The sequence below is a fragment of the Macrobrachium nipponense genome, chromosome 19 (assembly GCF_015104395.2).
Source record: "Macrobrachium nipponense isolate FS-2020 chromosome 19, ASM1510439v2, whole genome shotgun sequence".
Classification (NCBI taxonomy): domain Eukaryota; kingdom Metazoa; phylum Arthropoda; class Malacostraca; order Decapoda; family Palaemonidae; genus Macrobrachium; species Macrobrachium nipponense.
In genome coordinates, this window is record NC_061088.1 from 30,240,100 (window position 1) to 30,256,543 (window position 16,444).

A 16,444-nucleotide genomic window follows, 5' to 3' on the forward strand; every position below is an offset into this window, starting at 1 on the left:
GTACAACTATGCAAGATTTAACGGTCTTTATGTGGCACTAAATGCCCCCCTCTCTCTCTCTCTCTCTCTCTCTCTCTCTCTCTCTCTCTCTCTCTCTCTCTCTCTCTCTCTCTCTCTCTCTCTCTCATCATTTTTTAAAATTTGTGTCATCACTACCTCATTAATCATATGTATATTATATTCATGTCCCTAATATTTCCATGTTTCAAAGTTTTCTTGTCAAGACAGAAGAGTATCACCATGCATACACCATCTGGATCCTTATGTGTGTCCCAACCAATCACCTTATTTGTTATGAAAGTGGAGTGCTTTTAACAGCAGCCTAGTTCGCATTCTAAAGTTGTTCACTTTACTTCAGATAATTCTTCCAGTGCTTATTTTTTCTTTTTAAAAATGTACTTAAACCTTTTCACTTTGGTGCTCTTAGTATGTGGCAAAAAGACTAAATTCCACATTTAAGCTAGTACTGTTCAGTAGATGGTATCATCTTTTAGATGGCTGGCATTAAAAGGGCTACCTGTCTGTGAATAATTGAAAACTTGAACATTTTGAGAATGCAACCTTTTTCCTTTCATTATTGCATCTTAATGGTTTGGTGAGCTTTTTCTTTATGATCTTTTTGTCTTCTGTCTGTAGCTTCTCATGTTACTATTGCATTCACATGATAACAAGATATTTCGTTTTGGCTTTCATTAGTGTTTATTAAATCATCTTTTATAGAGTATCTTTCCCTTTGTTAGACGATTGGAGATTGTTGCATCGATATTCGAAAATGTGCCAAGTGTTTCCAGTATTTGTGTGTTTTAGCTTCACTTTCATTACACAATTTTTTATAATACTGAACTATAAACTATGACAAGATTTTCAGTGTTACTGCTTCCGGTTGTGCTTCTTTAAGAGAAGAATGGTGTCATTACTTATGCTTTCTAAATTAACCTAAGGCTTTCAGGGAATATCTTTTTTTGCACATTTAACAAATTATTCCTTTTGATTAACTGTTTTGCTCTTTTCATGCTGCCCTCTATATTAGTATTTACTTTTAGATAAGCAACTTACCATTTAATCACATAGCTATTAGTTTCACTCGACAGCAGCTAGAATTTTGAAATTTATGGTAATGCCACTTTTGTTTTGGCTAGGCAACTAACCCTTCCCACTTTTGGCAAAAGAAAGGAGCCAGGTTCAGTTCAATTCTGCTGGCTGATGGCTGTACAACAGTTGTTAGCAGCAGTGATTTTTATAAAAGTAACTTAACAAGTAATTACTTTGCTAACGATTAGCCTCGCATGGCATCCTAAAATAAAAAAAGATTTGCACGCAAGTGACTGTTGCAATGTGTGGGTGACAGGTCCTGCCCACCACAGCAAGAACATGAGCGACATTGGCCAGTAGCGTCATTCTTCTTTATGCCACACAGCCACCAAGACGTCATCTTACTCTTCCTATGTTCATGTTTGCCGCTTTCTAGTTGCCTAAAGTCAGTGATGTACTTGCTTTAGCTGATTTTCATCTTGTGCTGTATTATTTTGGTTGGCTTTACCATCATTAGTTTTGTTCTCTTAGTTTATCAGTATGTCTAATTCTAGTACTTCCAGTCTTCGGTATTGCAGCGAAGGCTGCAAGACTAGACTGACCAAGTTATGATATGATGCTCACACAAGGTGCACCAAGAGCAGAGGTCAGGTATGTACAAGAGAACATACATGTGATGAGTGTAAGGAGTGGGATGAGAGTAGGTGGAACTTGTTAGAGTCCCACCTTAAAAGGTTGGAGAAAATTAGGGGCCACTAGAGCTGAAAGTAGGGCTTCTGTGAGTAGGTACTCTTCCCCTAGGCCTAAGACAGACTCAGTTCTGTCTCTTCCTTCTACTCCTGGGAATAATCCTTCTGTCCTCGGCTCTCCTTCCCTCCCTCCTCCTACTCGTGCTCAGCTCACATGCTCTTAAACCTGATGCCATTGCCAGTCTCGAGTCGAGGATTAATAATAAGTTTGATGCCAATTTTAATCTAGTTCTAAGTTCCGTCATGTAGTTGGGAGCGCCCCTTAGGGGCCTCATGCATAAAGTGGAGAAAGTGAGTGGTGACAAAGTGCAAAGTGAAGTGTCAATGAAGAGGTGGTGGTTGCCTGTCCTGTCGGCTCTCCTAGACGAAGGTCACTGGCCCACTCCCCTGCTACTGGGAGAAGACATACTGGTAGTCCAAGGGAGGCTGATGAGGTTTGCCCAAGGGCTGCCGCCCCCTTTGTCGGTCCTGTTGTTAAGTCCCAGGACATGACTGACTGCCATTGGAAAGGCATGTCTGTGGATATGTGCCGCTTTTCATCAAGTTCCGACTCGGAGCTTGATCTCGGGCATTGTAGATGCTACAGTAATGCCTCTAGGCCTTTGAAGAGGCATGTGTGGGATGCAGCTCCCAAGTCCCCAGTGCCAATCAAGCAGCATAAGGACTTACAACACCCTTCTGTCTTGTAGCTTCGGGGTTGACCCTTCAGTGTTCGCTCCTGTGCAGTTACCTACTCGCCCATGGGACTCTCCTGTACTGCTGTCTCCCAGTGATTCGAAACATCAGAAGTTCCTTGTTAAGCACTCGTCACCAGAATGTACGGATGGACACGCTCCCACTCCCAAGAGCCCAGTCCCGGGCGCGCTCCCCTCTCCTTCTACTGTGCGCCCACTACTGACTGCCACGCCACCAGTATTCGCTCCTGCTTTGCCTACTCTCTCTTCCACACTGCCTGCTCCCGCTCCCACGATGTCTGCTTCCGCACTTGCCCCTTAGGATTCTTCCACTTCAGGACATCAGTGACAACAGACCTCAGCTACAGAATCAGAGGATTCCTCTCTTGCTCCTTTGAAAAGACAGTTGGAGGAAATTCTGAGTTATGTTAAGAATGCTTCTCCAGTGGGACAATTCCCTGAAGACAGTGAACGATCTTTCACCAATTTCTTCGAAGGATGAGGAAGAGGGGGTCAAGATTCAGCCCAACTGACTGCATACAAGGCCTTACTTCGCTCCTCGTGGAGAGTTACCCTGGATTCTGCACTTCTCCTCCTGCATCGCCGGCCTCTTCGTTCATTGTCCACTTTCTCCATTAAAGCGTTGAAGGTGGTCAAGGAGTGGCTGTCGATGAAGAGGGAACAAGGAAAGGCGATATTTGCACATCCTCCCTCCCACCTTATCAAGAGGTTCCATAGGCCTTACAACACTGGAGAAAACCCCTCCCTAGGGGTCACTGCCTCCTACCAAGGGGATTTCTCTAGTCTCATCGACTCTTCACACCGTGCGGCCTTTGCCTCTGCCAAGGTTTTCTTTTCATCGGCAGAGATAGATCACCTCATCAAGAGCCTCTACAAGGTGTTTAAGGTATTCAGCTTCCTTGACTGGACAGTGGACGCTCTCACCAAGAAGATTGAGAGCTCTCTGCCTGGTCAGAGCAGTGAGGTGTTACCTGGAGAAAACAGAGAAGATCAGGGGATCCCCAAGTAACCTTATGTGTTCGATCAAGAACCCCTCCCGTCAGCTCTCCAGGAACAGTCTCTCGTTCTTTATCAGAGACCTAATTTCCAAAGCTCATTCCCGGATACAGGAGGAATCACTTCATTGCTGAAAGTGAGAGCACATGAGGTCAGAGCTGTGGCCACCCCTCTCTTCTTTAAAAACAACTTGTCTCTCGCTGCAATACTGCAATCAGCCTTTTGGAGGTGTTAGTCAATATTTGTGTTACATTATTTGAAAGACGTAGAAACAGTATGAAAATTACAATACACTTGGCCCATTGGCAGTGGCTGGCATTGTTGGGTGAAGAAGCATTGGAGGGACACAAACTCTCTCCTATCTTTTCCTTGTTTCAAGGATGTCGAGTTACAGGGAGCCTGGGGAGTACCTGGTACATGGAGGACCCACCAGTCGGTCGGTTGGTTAGTGCCTCTTAGTTGAGTTGGTGTAACACTTGTAAGGTGATAGGTTGATTCTTTGGTCTTGTTATTTTGGTACTACACCCAGGGCAAGGGCATGAAACTTTTATACTGAGTCTTGTCAGTGGTCAGGCAGATCCCCCGCTGCAAGACTTCCACCGATGTAGAGGTGACTCCCAGCTCACTGCCACGCCACTACAGGTTAAGATGAGCACCACCAGAGGTAGCGTCTCCCACTGTAGCTCTCTTACCAGGTAAGCAAACGGCAAACACTGAACCAGTGTTAGCCTTTCCTCTAGTTCAATAATTACATTCTTTTTTTCATTGAAGTGGTTCAGCCCATTCCTCCCACCCCCTTTGCAAAGTGGGATTCCGCTAAGTAATTACTTGGTAAGTTACTTTTATAAAAAATAAAATTAAGTTTTACAAATATACTTGGCAAGTAATTACTAAATCAGAGCCTGCCCGCCTCACCTCTGATTTGCATGGACTTAGTGGCATAAATTAGAATGATGCTATCGGTTAATGTCGCTCACAAGTTCGCGCTATGTTGGGTGGGACGTGTCACCCACACATTGCAATAGTCGCTTGCAAGATTTTTTTATTTTAGGATGCCGTGCAAGGCTAATTGTTAGCCAAGTAATTACTTGGAAAGTATTTTTACAAAACTTCTCAGTTGGTTGTATTTGCATACAATTGGTGAAATATTCTCTTTTTGGTAGCCTTTTCGGCACATTTAGATATTATCAAGTTATTTACTGACTGAAATTACCGGTTGCAATTGTTTATAACTGAAATTCAGACGTATTAGGCTTTTAGGCTTTGTTGACCTTTTGACTTGGCAGCAATGTCCGATTCTGTTTCTCATAGTAGTAGGTGTTGCAGCAAAGGCTGCAATACTAAATTAACCCTTAGGAGCTGTGGTAAAAAAATCAACATGCACTAACCCAGGCCGGGGAAACTTTGATGTCGCCCAATTTAAGAAAAACACATTTATGGAAAAAGGAAGATATGTAAATACACATGGTGTAAGAAACAAATTCAAAAGAATTTCCCTTCCTTCCATGAGAAATTGAAAATGACTATTTACAACCCCTTGGGGCACCTCATTTACGGGACAAGTTATACATGTTTTTTCTGGGCCTAACCTGTGTCGCTCCGTGAAATGTTCCTATAGCACTCATTTCTAAGGTATAAATATTGCTAAATATGCAAGAGAAAAAGCTACATGGATTATACCAGGATAAACCTGGTTCGCTCACCCCCTGTATAGGGTGTCGGTATAAAACTGGGGAGAGTGAAACCACTACCAGAGGTCCCCTTCCATTTAGTCTCTTCCTTTGTCAATTTCACCCGTTCCAAAGAGGAGCCGTACCAAAGCCATCTACTGCCCGCTACTGCTACAACTAGCGCCTCGATTGTCATTCCTTTTATAGCACTACTGTGTTTAACACACGTTTTCGTTGAAGCCCTTATTTTGGATTTAATTAAGATGTCTAAGCGTCAGGAATCTTCTGGAACTAAGTTAAGTACTGCAATAATCAATATGTTATCATTAAGGTAGCGATGTTAATCATAAATATGTGTTAGGCTTTGTTTATATAACGGGAGCCCGCATGCGCCGCTCCCGAGTCAGCCATTTCATGCATCGCTACCCGTGACTTTTATTCGTGACGACTTTCAATTGGTCATCCATACTAATTGTAGTCGCCTGGATATTGATTTTAGTTACTCCAAAACTTACGAATTTATTATAGATTCTGACGTTTTATGATATGTATCTTGGCGTGAGAGTTATAATAGCCTACCTACTCAGACCTTATACGTTGGATGAGGAACGTAGCCTTCTCCCTTCCCTTGGTCGTCTAGGAGGAGGATTCCTCCTTTCCGGGACCAGGCCGGGATTTCATTGTAGTGGGGTGTATGGCCTCTTTAGGCCTTCGTTCTGTCCTTGAGCCACCCTGGCCTACCGGTCCGGATCGTGATTAAAATTACGTTTTTGGAAGGTTAGGCTAGCTGCTCAGATCCTCCCTGGCTGACCTGACCAGATCGTTCCGATTATGCGAAGGTTAGGCTAGCCGCTCATTAGAACAGTATACGCACCTATCGCCCTCCTTCCCCTCATCCCTTTATCCCCTCTCACGCCAGGGCTGTTATATTGTGTTTTTTATCATATGACATATCGTATCATTGTATTGTACTTAGTGGACAGTCGGCCTATAGGCCGGCTGTCCCTGTGATCAGTTGGATCCACGTCTTACCGGGAGGTGTTCCACCTGGCCGGTTGTAGTGAACAACTGATCACGAGTGAGCCACTCCTCGAGACGGCCTCCCTCCCCCATCCCACATGGTGGGTGCTCAGCTCACTGGCGCTACCTCAGGTAGCCATCCGAGCCCCTTCCCCTCTCGCGGGGGAAGGTGGGGGGTTCAGTCGGAGGAGTGGTACTCCTCACCTTATGTAGTAAGGGGGGTACGAGGGTGCCCACCCAGGCAAGCCCTGGTTGACCACCCGGCTCGTCAGGACGGTATACACCACGTACTCCCTCAGTCTCGCCTTTCCTATCCCCAGTCCTTCATCCACCTTCTATCCTCCCACCCCGGCGGGTCCGGGATCCGGCTAGAACTCGTTCAGTATGCATATAACAAGCACGATACCTTATATGATCAGAATCAGGCCTAGGTTTTACCTATTTTCCCTGATTCGATCCCTCAACCGGACCCGGGGATAGAGGAAGATAGTATGGAATGGGAACGGGGCCCGGAAGTGGTGTAGATGCAGTGCTCTGGCACAATAATTTATTTAATTTATTTAATTTCAAGTTATTATATGCTTTTGGTTGGTTTACTACGCCGGGCATTTCTACCCCAGCGAGTACCCTTGGACCAAAGCACTGTGTTTCCTCTTCCCTAGTTTCTCCCCCGTTTTACCGTTGTACCTCTGTGTCCCACTCCAGTGACAACAGACATGAGCTAAGAGAGGCGATCCTAGTGTAACTAAGAAAGCCTCTCCGGTGCCGGTGGATTCAGGCCAGGGTTAACCTTTTCCCTGTTCTGTTGGTACCAAGCCTAAAATTATAGATTAAAATCGATGAGGAGAACGCAAAACGGGGCCGGAAAGCTGACGGGAGAGGATAAAAATTATTGTCTTTTATATTTTGCATGCCGCCGGGATTGTTACAGCGATTTTAATGTAGTAAGGCATGCTCCGCTGGAGTCATCTCCGGCAGGTCTACATGTAGCGATATTTTGGTATCAATTTTTATTTTAGTGCATGCTCCGCTGGATACATCTCTGGCGGGTCCATATAGTGATACTCATGTATCATTTTTTAACCTACAGATGGTGCGCTGTCAAGAGACAGCGTGTACTGCAATCTTGCAGCAGCCGTGTGGACTTGAAGTGTGCTGCACTCATGCAGGCTGTGCGGTCCAAGTTGACGATTTGGTGGTTTGGCATCCAGATGGGTGTGAGATCTGCTACAACTTGGTGCTAGAGCTCACTACCGACACGGTAGGTACCAGCTCATTGAATGAGATATTGGAAAATTCTGGAGACAATTTTGAAATAGTCATAAATTAACTTATGGTTAGAATTTAAAAGTAAATATCTCTTCCAGAACCCGCAGGCCGTCAAGGACTCAGCTCTCGCCACCCTCAAGATCTGGGTAGGAGGATTTGGCCGCAACGCCAAGGGCAAAAAGCCCTACATGCTTTCTGAAGAGTTGTGCTCCCTCATCTACCCTAATGCAAAGATGTCAGCAGCCGTATCGGCGGATCTGGCGGAAGACCTGGAGGGTTTGGGCGATGAAGTAGTCGTAGGGGTTGCGGCGATCAATCTGGACCTCGAGCCCATGATAATCGACATCCAGGATGAAGGTAAGGGAGTAAGTGAGGCAGTTGGTACACGGGCTAAAGCGCTGTCCTTTAGCCCATCTCATTCCTTTTCTTCTTTTCAGGGATTTACCAAGAGGCCTACGACTTCTGGGTGCAAGTCGGGGTCAGTAATCCCTAAAGTTAAAGCTAAGATAGACTCCCATAGGTCTATTGCTAAGTCCCTCCCTAAGCCTTCCAAACCGAAGTCCCTTAGGGAAAGCTGTTCCAGTTCGTCATCAGCCCCTAAACTGATGGCGGACGCGGCAAAAGCTGCCACACCTAGGCAGGGATCGAGGACAAAATTGGCTAAACCCAGATCCCAGGACTCGGGGTTTTACCCCGGCAGCATTTTCCAGCATGCTGATGCTAGAGATGGGGAACTTGGTTCAATCCAAGTTCCAGGAGATCTCAGCCCAGCTGGTCTCGAGTCTGGAGACATCAGGCCAATCGATCCAGTCTTTGGCACAAAGACTGGAGAACCAAGAGACACTGATGCAGGGAGTCCTCCAGTCCGGACATCCACAGCAACCTCTGGCAGTACCGAACGCCTCGAAACTGCCACCCTTCAAGAACAACCATCCTTGGAGGCTAGCCGCTCATGCCCCCTTCTCAAAGGGCATGCTGACAATTGAGGGGTGTGGAACCCGGCCAGTGGAAGACTTTGAGTTCTACCCGCCGGGTCTCCAATTCCCCTTTTCAGGATATGAACGCCTTACGGAGGAGGCATTGATCCGAGAGGACAAAGTACCAAAGGGACGGTCATCTTCCCCAGAGACCAGGCTCAATCAACCTGGGTTCGAACCTTAACTGAATGGGAGTGTACAAATACTAAGCTGACTCGCCACAAGAGTCCCTTCACCATGTTTGTGGTCCCTGATGACACTCTCATTCCGTGTACCTCTAAGGTTGTAGAGCTGACACTCCAGGCAGCAGCAGAGGACAAACCCATGCCTCAGATCAGAGAGACGGATTTACCATCCGTGCTTCTCCCGGGAGGAACATAGTGTTGTTTGGATGCCCCGGCAACATTCTCAGTAGGGAAGTTGAGCCAGGATTGTGCGACGACACTCTTTAGCGAGCGCTTGCCTAGACTCCCAGAAGCACTGGTAAAGGCAGAATACGAAGCCAGATGTCGCTTGTGTAGGTCTATCAATTCCGCCACTATAGCGGAAATGACGACCCTGGTTTACATGGACGAATCTTTGTTCAAGATCCTGACGAAGTCATTACTTCACACCTTACAGTGTGACGTATATGACTTCGCTGTAGCCAGGAGGAACTGCAGAAAGCACGTCTTGGCTGATGCTTCTATTCGCCATGAGCCAAACAGACTCATCAAGGCTTCGATCTGGGGTGCGAACCTGTTCCCTGAGACGGTAGCGAACGGAGTCTTGGGGGAAGCAGCCAGGGTTAACCAGAGCTTGCGAGTTCGATGGGGCCTGATCCCCAAGAGAAGATTTGAATCTTCTGGAGCCCAGGCCAGGGGAAAGAAGAGAGCAAGGAGGTTCCAGCCTTTCCAGACTACCCAACCTCAGACAATGGTCCAGGCGGTTCCAGTAGGCCAGCTGAACCAACCGTCCACTTCAAAGGCTCAGCCTCAACAACAGTTCATGCTGCTGCAGAGCCAACCCTCTCAGCAGCCTCAAAGCTTGGCCAATTTTACCCCTTCCCTGGCCTTTAATGCCTCCTATGAGAACCAGGGGGTGTTTCATGGGTATAACAGGTTCGCAAGAGGTAGCCGAGCCAGAGGAGCTTTCCGCAGAGCTGGCGGAAGAGCATCCGGCAGAGGAAGAGGCTTCAGAGGAAGCCGGGGTAGCCGACCCTCAGTGAACCAGTGAGACTCCTCAGGTAGGAGGGAGGCTGTGCCTATTCAAGAACTGCTGGAAATTCAGCAATTGGGCACACAGCATAATATCAAAAGGACTGGGATGGAGTTGGAAGAAAGGGCCTCCTCCATCAACCAATTTTTATCAACATCCTACAGCGGACCTAATAAATTATACCCAAGTCCTTCTTCAAAAGAGGGTTGTTACAAAGAGCAAGTACGTACTTAAAATTTCAAGGACGCTTGTTCAGCGTTCCAAAGACAGACTCAAACAAGCCAAGAATAATATTAGACTTGTCTCATCTGAACTCATACATTCAATGCGACAAGTTCCTTATGCTAACCGTTTCGCAGGTACGGACCTTACTTCCCCCCTACTATCATGTTCTGGTAGCAAGGCACTTCCGCCCCTTCCTAGGCTTCAGATTAGGCAAACAGGCTTACGCCTTCAAAGTAATGCCATTCGGGCTGAACATAGCGCCCAGAATATTTACAAAGTTAGCGGAAACAGTAGTACAAGAACTGAGAGCTCAAGGGATAATGCTAGTAGCCTACCTAGACGACTGGCTCATCTGGGCCACAAATGACAAAGAATGCCTCAGAGCAACCCGAAAAGTACTAAAATTTCTGGAATACCTAGGATTCCAGATAAGCCACAGAAATCCCGACTCACTGCGGCATCACGGTTTCAGTGGTTGGGAATACAATGGGATCTCAATTCACACAAACTTTCGATCCCGCCGGTGAAACGAAGGGAAATAGCAAACGCTATGAGGCACTTCCTCAAAAGCCAACAAACGTCCCGGAGGAACCAAGAAAGAATCTTAGGTTCGCTCCAATTCGCCTCAGTAACAGATGTTCTACTAAGAGCCAAACTGAAGGATATAAACCGGGTTTGGCGGACCAGAGCGAACAGGAAATTACGAGACAAAATTTCCCGCATCCCTCCAATACTATGAAAGAGACTCCGTCCATGGACAGAAGTCAAGAACCTGGCATAATCAATACCATTACAGTTCCCTCCACCAAATTTAGTGGTCCACACGGACGCCTCACTAAGTGGTTGGGGAGGATACTCCCAATACGAAAAGGTTCAAGGCACTTGGTCACTAACACTCCGCCAGCTTCATATCAATGTTTTAGAAGCCATGGCAGTATTTCTAACCCTAAGGAAACTCTCTCCGGCGAGGAGGATCCATATCAGGTTAGTATTAGACAGTGCAGTAATAGTCCACTGCATAAACAGAGGAGGTTCCAAATCAAGCCACATAAACCATGTCATGATAGCAATCTTTTCGTTGGCAGCAAAGAACCAATGGCATCTGTCAGCAACTCACCTGGCAGGAGTAAGGAACGTAGTGGCAGATGCACTGTCAAGGACAACTCCGCTAGAGTCAGAATGGTCCTTAGACGACATGTCATTCAAATGGATCAGTCAGCAGTGCCCGGGTCTTCAGGTGGACTTGTTTGCCACAGAATCCAACCACAAGTTACAAGACTATGTGGCTCCCAATCTGGACCCCATGGCCCAGGCCACAGACGCCATGTCCGTAGATTGGAACAATTGGCGGAAGATTTACCAATTTCCTCCAATAAATCTACTAATGAAAGTCCTGGACAAACTCAGATCCTTCAAAGGTTGGATTGTGCTGGTAGCTCCCAACTGGCCCAAGAGCAATTGGTACCCTTTACTAGGGGAATTGGGACTCCGTCCCAAACGGATCCCCAACCCGAGGCTAACACAATTAACACAAACGAGGACTGTGTGCGCTTCCTCAAGGATTCAGAATGCCCTAACTTTATGGACTTCATGAAGTTTGTGGCGCAAAAAGATGTCAACGTGGATCCTATTACACCCGGTTTCTAGAATCAGACAAACGAGAATCTACGCTTAGACAGTATGATTCTGTGGTAAAGAAACTAGCCTCTTTCCTGAAAGACTCAAAGGTAAAGACAATGAATACGAATCTGGCTGTTACTTTCTTTAGGGCCCTGTTTGAGAAGGGCCTAGCAGCTATACTATTACCACAACTAAATCTGCCTTAAGGAAAATTTTTCCAGTTTGGTTTTAACATTAATTTAACAGATTCGTATTTTTCATCGATTCCGAGAGCTTGTGCTAGATTAAGACCAGCAGACAGACCTCATACAGTCTCCTGGTTTCTAAATGACGTACTTAAACTAGCTTCAGACACTGACAATGAATCGTGTCCTTATACAACCCTTCTTAGGAAGACTTTATTCCTTGTAAGCCTAGCATCAGGAGCCAGAATATCAGAATTGTTGGCTCTTTCTAGAGAACCAAATCATATTGACTTTCTTCCATCCGGAGAAGTTCTATTATTACCAGATCAGAAATTCTTGGCCAAGAACGAAGATCCTCAGGGCAGATGGTATCCGTGGAAGATTGTTCCACTTCCACAGGATCTATCCCTTTGTCCAGTCAAAACATTGAGATCATTTTTAGACAGAACTTCCAATAAAACTTCAGGTCCTTTATTCATTAGAGAGAATGGTGGAACAATATCACTAAAAGCAATTAGACAACAAATTCTGTATTTTATTAAACAGGCTAACCCGGAATCAGTCCCCCATGTACATGATGTCCGAGCTGTAGCTACCTCAATTAATTACTTCCACCATATGAACTTTGATGACCTTAGAAAGTATACGGGATGGAAATTACCGAAAGTATTTAAACGACACTACCTTAAATCCTTAGAGGCCCTTAAATATTCAGCAGTGGCAGCAGGGAACCTTGTTTCCCCTGACACAGCCTAGTCATGTTGAAATATCTAGTCTTAATAGATCTGCCCTTCTTTTAGCTCTTTCTCTCCTACCTGCCTCGCTTATAGCCCTTAGCCTTCACCTCAGTATTTTTACTTGGATTGCACAATTGAACTATTCTTGTACTATGTATATTTATCTATTATTCATATATGTAAAATATATTATATTACTTGTTGTAGTAATATCTTATATTATTTGGTGTAGTAATCACCCTGGTCTTACTGTAAATTGGTTTTGGTATTTGTATATACTTCATAGTGTAAGGACCTACATTTAAGATATTTGTTAAAACTTTACTTTAAGATTTAAGGAACTTGATTAAAAGAAGGTTGAATTACTTAGAGAGTCTAATTTCTCCCTTCCAGTAGCCTTGTGGATTTTATATCCAAGCTTGTGGGTCCTATTCTCTGTTAATATTTCATGGAGCGACACAGGTTAGGCCCAGAAAAGGGATTTTGACAAAGGAAAAATCTATTTCTGGGCAGTGACCTGTGTCGCCCAGTGAACCCACCCCTGATTTCCTCACCCTATAGGCCCAGGCTTGGGTGCTATTTTCAGGAATGACGATCGAGGCGCAAGTTGTAGCAGTAGCGGGCAGTAGATGGCTTTGGTACAGCTCCTCTTTGGAACGGTGGAAATTTACAAAGGAAGAGACTAAATGGCAGGGGACCTCTGGTAGTGGTTTCACTCGCCCCAGTTTTATACCGACACCCTATACAGGGGTGAGCGAACCAGGTTTATCCTGGTATAATCCTTGTAGCTTTTTCTCTTGTATATTTAGCAATATTTATACCTTAGAAATGAGTGCTATAGGAACATTTCACTGGGCGACACAGGTCACTGCCCAGAAATAGATTTTTCCTTTGTCAAAATCCCTTTTCTAATAAATAATTTTATGTAATTTTGTAAAATTATAATTATAGCTCACACAATATCAAAACAAATAAGAACTAAAATCAGTAACAAATTCGGAACGTATTTGTTGTAAAATATTTATATACATTTTTTTGAAATCTAAAATGCAGTAACTTTTTCTGGATTATACATGTCTTTTCTAATATTTCTTTGCACTTTTATTTGCAAAATTACAATTATAACTGACATACTCTTATAAAAGATAAGAACTAAAACCAATAGCAACCCCTGGTTATATTTATGAGCAAATATATAATGACATCATGTGAGAGAGAGAGGGGCAGTACATCTCTCCTTGAAGTTAAGTACCATGCTAACTCTGTCAGCACCCACTTTATCTGAACCAATCTAAAAGTTGCCATTGGTAATTTTATGGGCTATAGAAATAATGGCACCCCTTTCCTGCCCGAATTCCCCCAAATCGATGGCGTGTATTATTGTTACTCACCATGAGTAAGTCCGTCAACCACCCAAAACTCATGTGAGTGTATCCATTCGTTAAGGGTTAACCAAAGCTTGTTGTGACCCAAACACGCTGTGTATGACTTATAGGGGTCAAAATTGTTTTTGACTTGCAAAGAATGTGAACTTTGGGATAGTAAAATGTGGAAAACTTTGAAAAGTCATTTGAATAAGTTAAAGTGACAAAAAGAGGAAAGCTGCTACTAGTAAAAAGACGTTAGCTAGCCAGGATAGTGCTAAATCTGTTGATGATAATGTTTCTATCTGTCACCCTGTATCTTTTATTCCACCTAATCCCAGTTCTGTCTGTTCCATCCTCTCCTAACCCCGACTCCCCTACACCCAATCTTGACCCCATTGCTAGCCTTGAGTTGAGAGTTAACCAAAAGATTGGTTTATTAGTGCATACTGTGGAGCAATTTGGAACTCCTATGAAAGTCCTTATGGAGAAGTTTAGTGATGAAAGTGTTGGTGAAGTGTTAGTGGAGGAGGTGGTTACCTGTCCCGCTGATTCTCCTCTAAACCTGGGAGGAGTCAAACTAGTAGCCCAAGTGAGGCTGGAGGGGTCTGCTCATGGGTAGTTAGCCCCTCAGACGAACCAGCTATCACTTTCCAGGTTACAACAGAGTGCCGCTTGAAAGGCGTCTCGAGGGGAGTGAGTTGTCTTTCATCTACTTGGTCTAGTTCTGGGGATTCTAGTCCCAGGAGCCAATGGCGCCACACATTCACGGCCTTTGAAAAGACTTGCCAAGGAAGTGTCTCCTTTAGTGCCTGTTAAAAGGTTCAGGGAACCTTCTCAAGACCAGCACCCATCCTGCAATTTTTGGGACAATCCTGAATGTTTCTTCCAGTACCACCCAGAGTTAGGAAGACAGTATTCAACTGTTAAACGTTCTGTTCGTAAGCGCTCTTCTTCCTCTAGAACCTGTCCTTGTTGAGCACCTAATAACATTCTTCTGTGTCAAAGATTGCTTGAGTGCCCATTAGCACCTGTACTTCAATTAACTCCTGGACTCCTGAATGCCCATTAGCACCCAAACATTAACCTCCTGAACTTCCAGCAACTCCTGGACTCCATTGAGCAACCAAGTGCCTAAGACAACCAGAGTACTCAGCGTTTTCAGAGTCTTTAACAACTCCCGCAAAGTGCCCATTGGTGCCGGAACTACTGTTGGCACCTGAGAATTTATTAATGTCTGAACGCACAGTATTGCATGAGAACCAATTAGCCCTGTCTTTTATAGTGCTCCCGGTGCCAACTCCCATTGTCGATTTTATCATACTTGGCGTTTGCCTTGAGTCAATTAGCTCCCGCAGTAGGGGACCCTTCTTTTGAGTCTGTTCAATGTCAGTTGGATAACATTTTTGGTTTAATCAAGAAAACCCTTGCAGTTCTTCAATGGACCCATTCATTCTGCCTACTGCTTATGACGGGTTGCTAAGGTTTTTGTTGGCAACATTTCTTAATTTTTTCTCACCTGCAGCTCCATCTTCTGCTTATTTAATGGATAACCAATCAGTAAGTTTCATGAGCCTCCCAAAGATGGTGCTTTCTTCTTCAGCAAAGAAAGCATTGCTTGAAGTAAAAGGTTAGCTCTCTGGGAAGAGAGAGCAAGGAAGAGCCTCCTCTAGTTTTCCTCCATCCAGGCTCTCACACAGGAGATATTTATCTTACACAACCTGAGAAGCCCTTCTCCGATCTGATCAACTCCTCCCGGAGGTCTGCCTTCAATTTAGCCAAAAAAAAATTTTTCTTGATGTCAGAATTGGACCACTTGATTAAACATCTATTCAGAGTATTCGAAGTGTTTAAGCTTCATAGATTGGGTAGCAGGGGGCCTGGCTCAAGAAATTAAGGACTGTTCTCAAGTTCCGAAGGATAACACTTAAGATTTTCTAGGAGTAATCTCTTGTCTCAACAGGGGTGCAAGGAACGGTTTGCTGGTGTTGGCTTCCCTCTTTGCAATGGGAATTTTAAAGAAAAGAGAGCTTCGGGGCTTTTACACTAAGAAAGGAGTGACCCTTTCACAAAATTCCGCTTTCCTCTACAGTGCTGCAGATTGCATTGCACCTGCAGAAAAAATTAGCACAGGACCTCACCCAATCTGCTAGACACCCTAGAGAGACTCCATTTAGTATTAGGACAGTCTCCCCCCTTCAACCTTTACCCTTTTGTGGCAGAGGCAGGCATAGAGGTTTTCCCAGACCTCGCGTAAGTGTCCAATTTGCTTTGAGGCAATTAAGAAGTCCTCAGCAAAAGCCCCCTTACCTTAGTGAGTACATGCAGTGGACCCCCTGTACTAGCGTTCTTGGCATTCGTGGACTGTCATATTAACGGATTTCTCTATGGACCATATCTACCTATTATTTGCGGGAAATTGCGTATTTGCGAGAAATATACTCAAATTCCTGTTTTTTTCTATCAAATTCATCATAAAATGTACTTTTTGTGATAAAATTATTAAAAAAACCATGTATAAACATTTTTTGTGGATTTTTATTGAGTTTTAACTAACAAAATAGGAAGTTTTAAGCATTTTTATAGGGGTTTCAACTATTTGCGGATTCTAGCTATTCGTCATGGGGTCTGGTACGCATTCCCCACAAATACGGGGGAACACTAGTCCTCCATACTCTGGTAGGAGCAAAACTCCTCCACTTTTGGGA

General features: G+C 44.6%; 1 protein-coding gene across 2 annotated transcripts in view; it reads left to right on the top strand.

Moving 5' to 3' along the window:
- Positions 1 to 16,444, top strand: part of LOC135215555 (PHD finger protein 12-like) — a 201,920-nt gene that overhangs the window by 130,450 nt on the left and 55,026 nt on the right. The gene's annotated exons all lie outside the window — the stretch shown is intronic.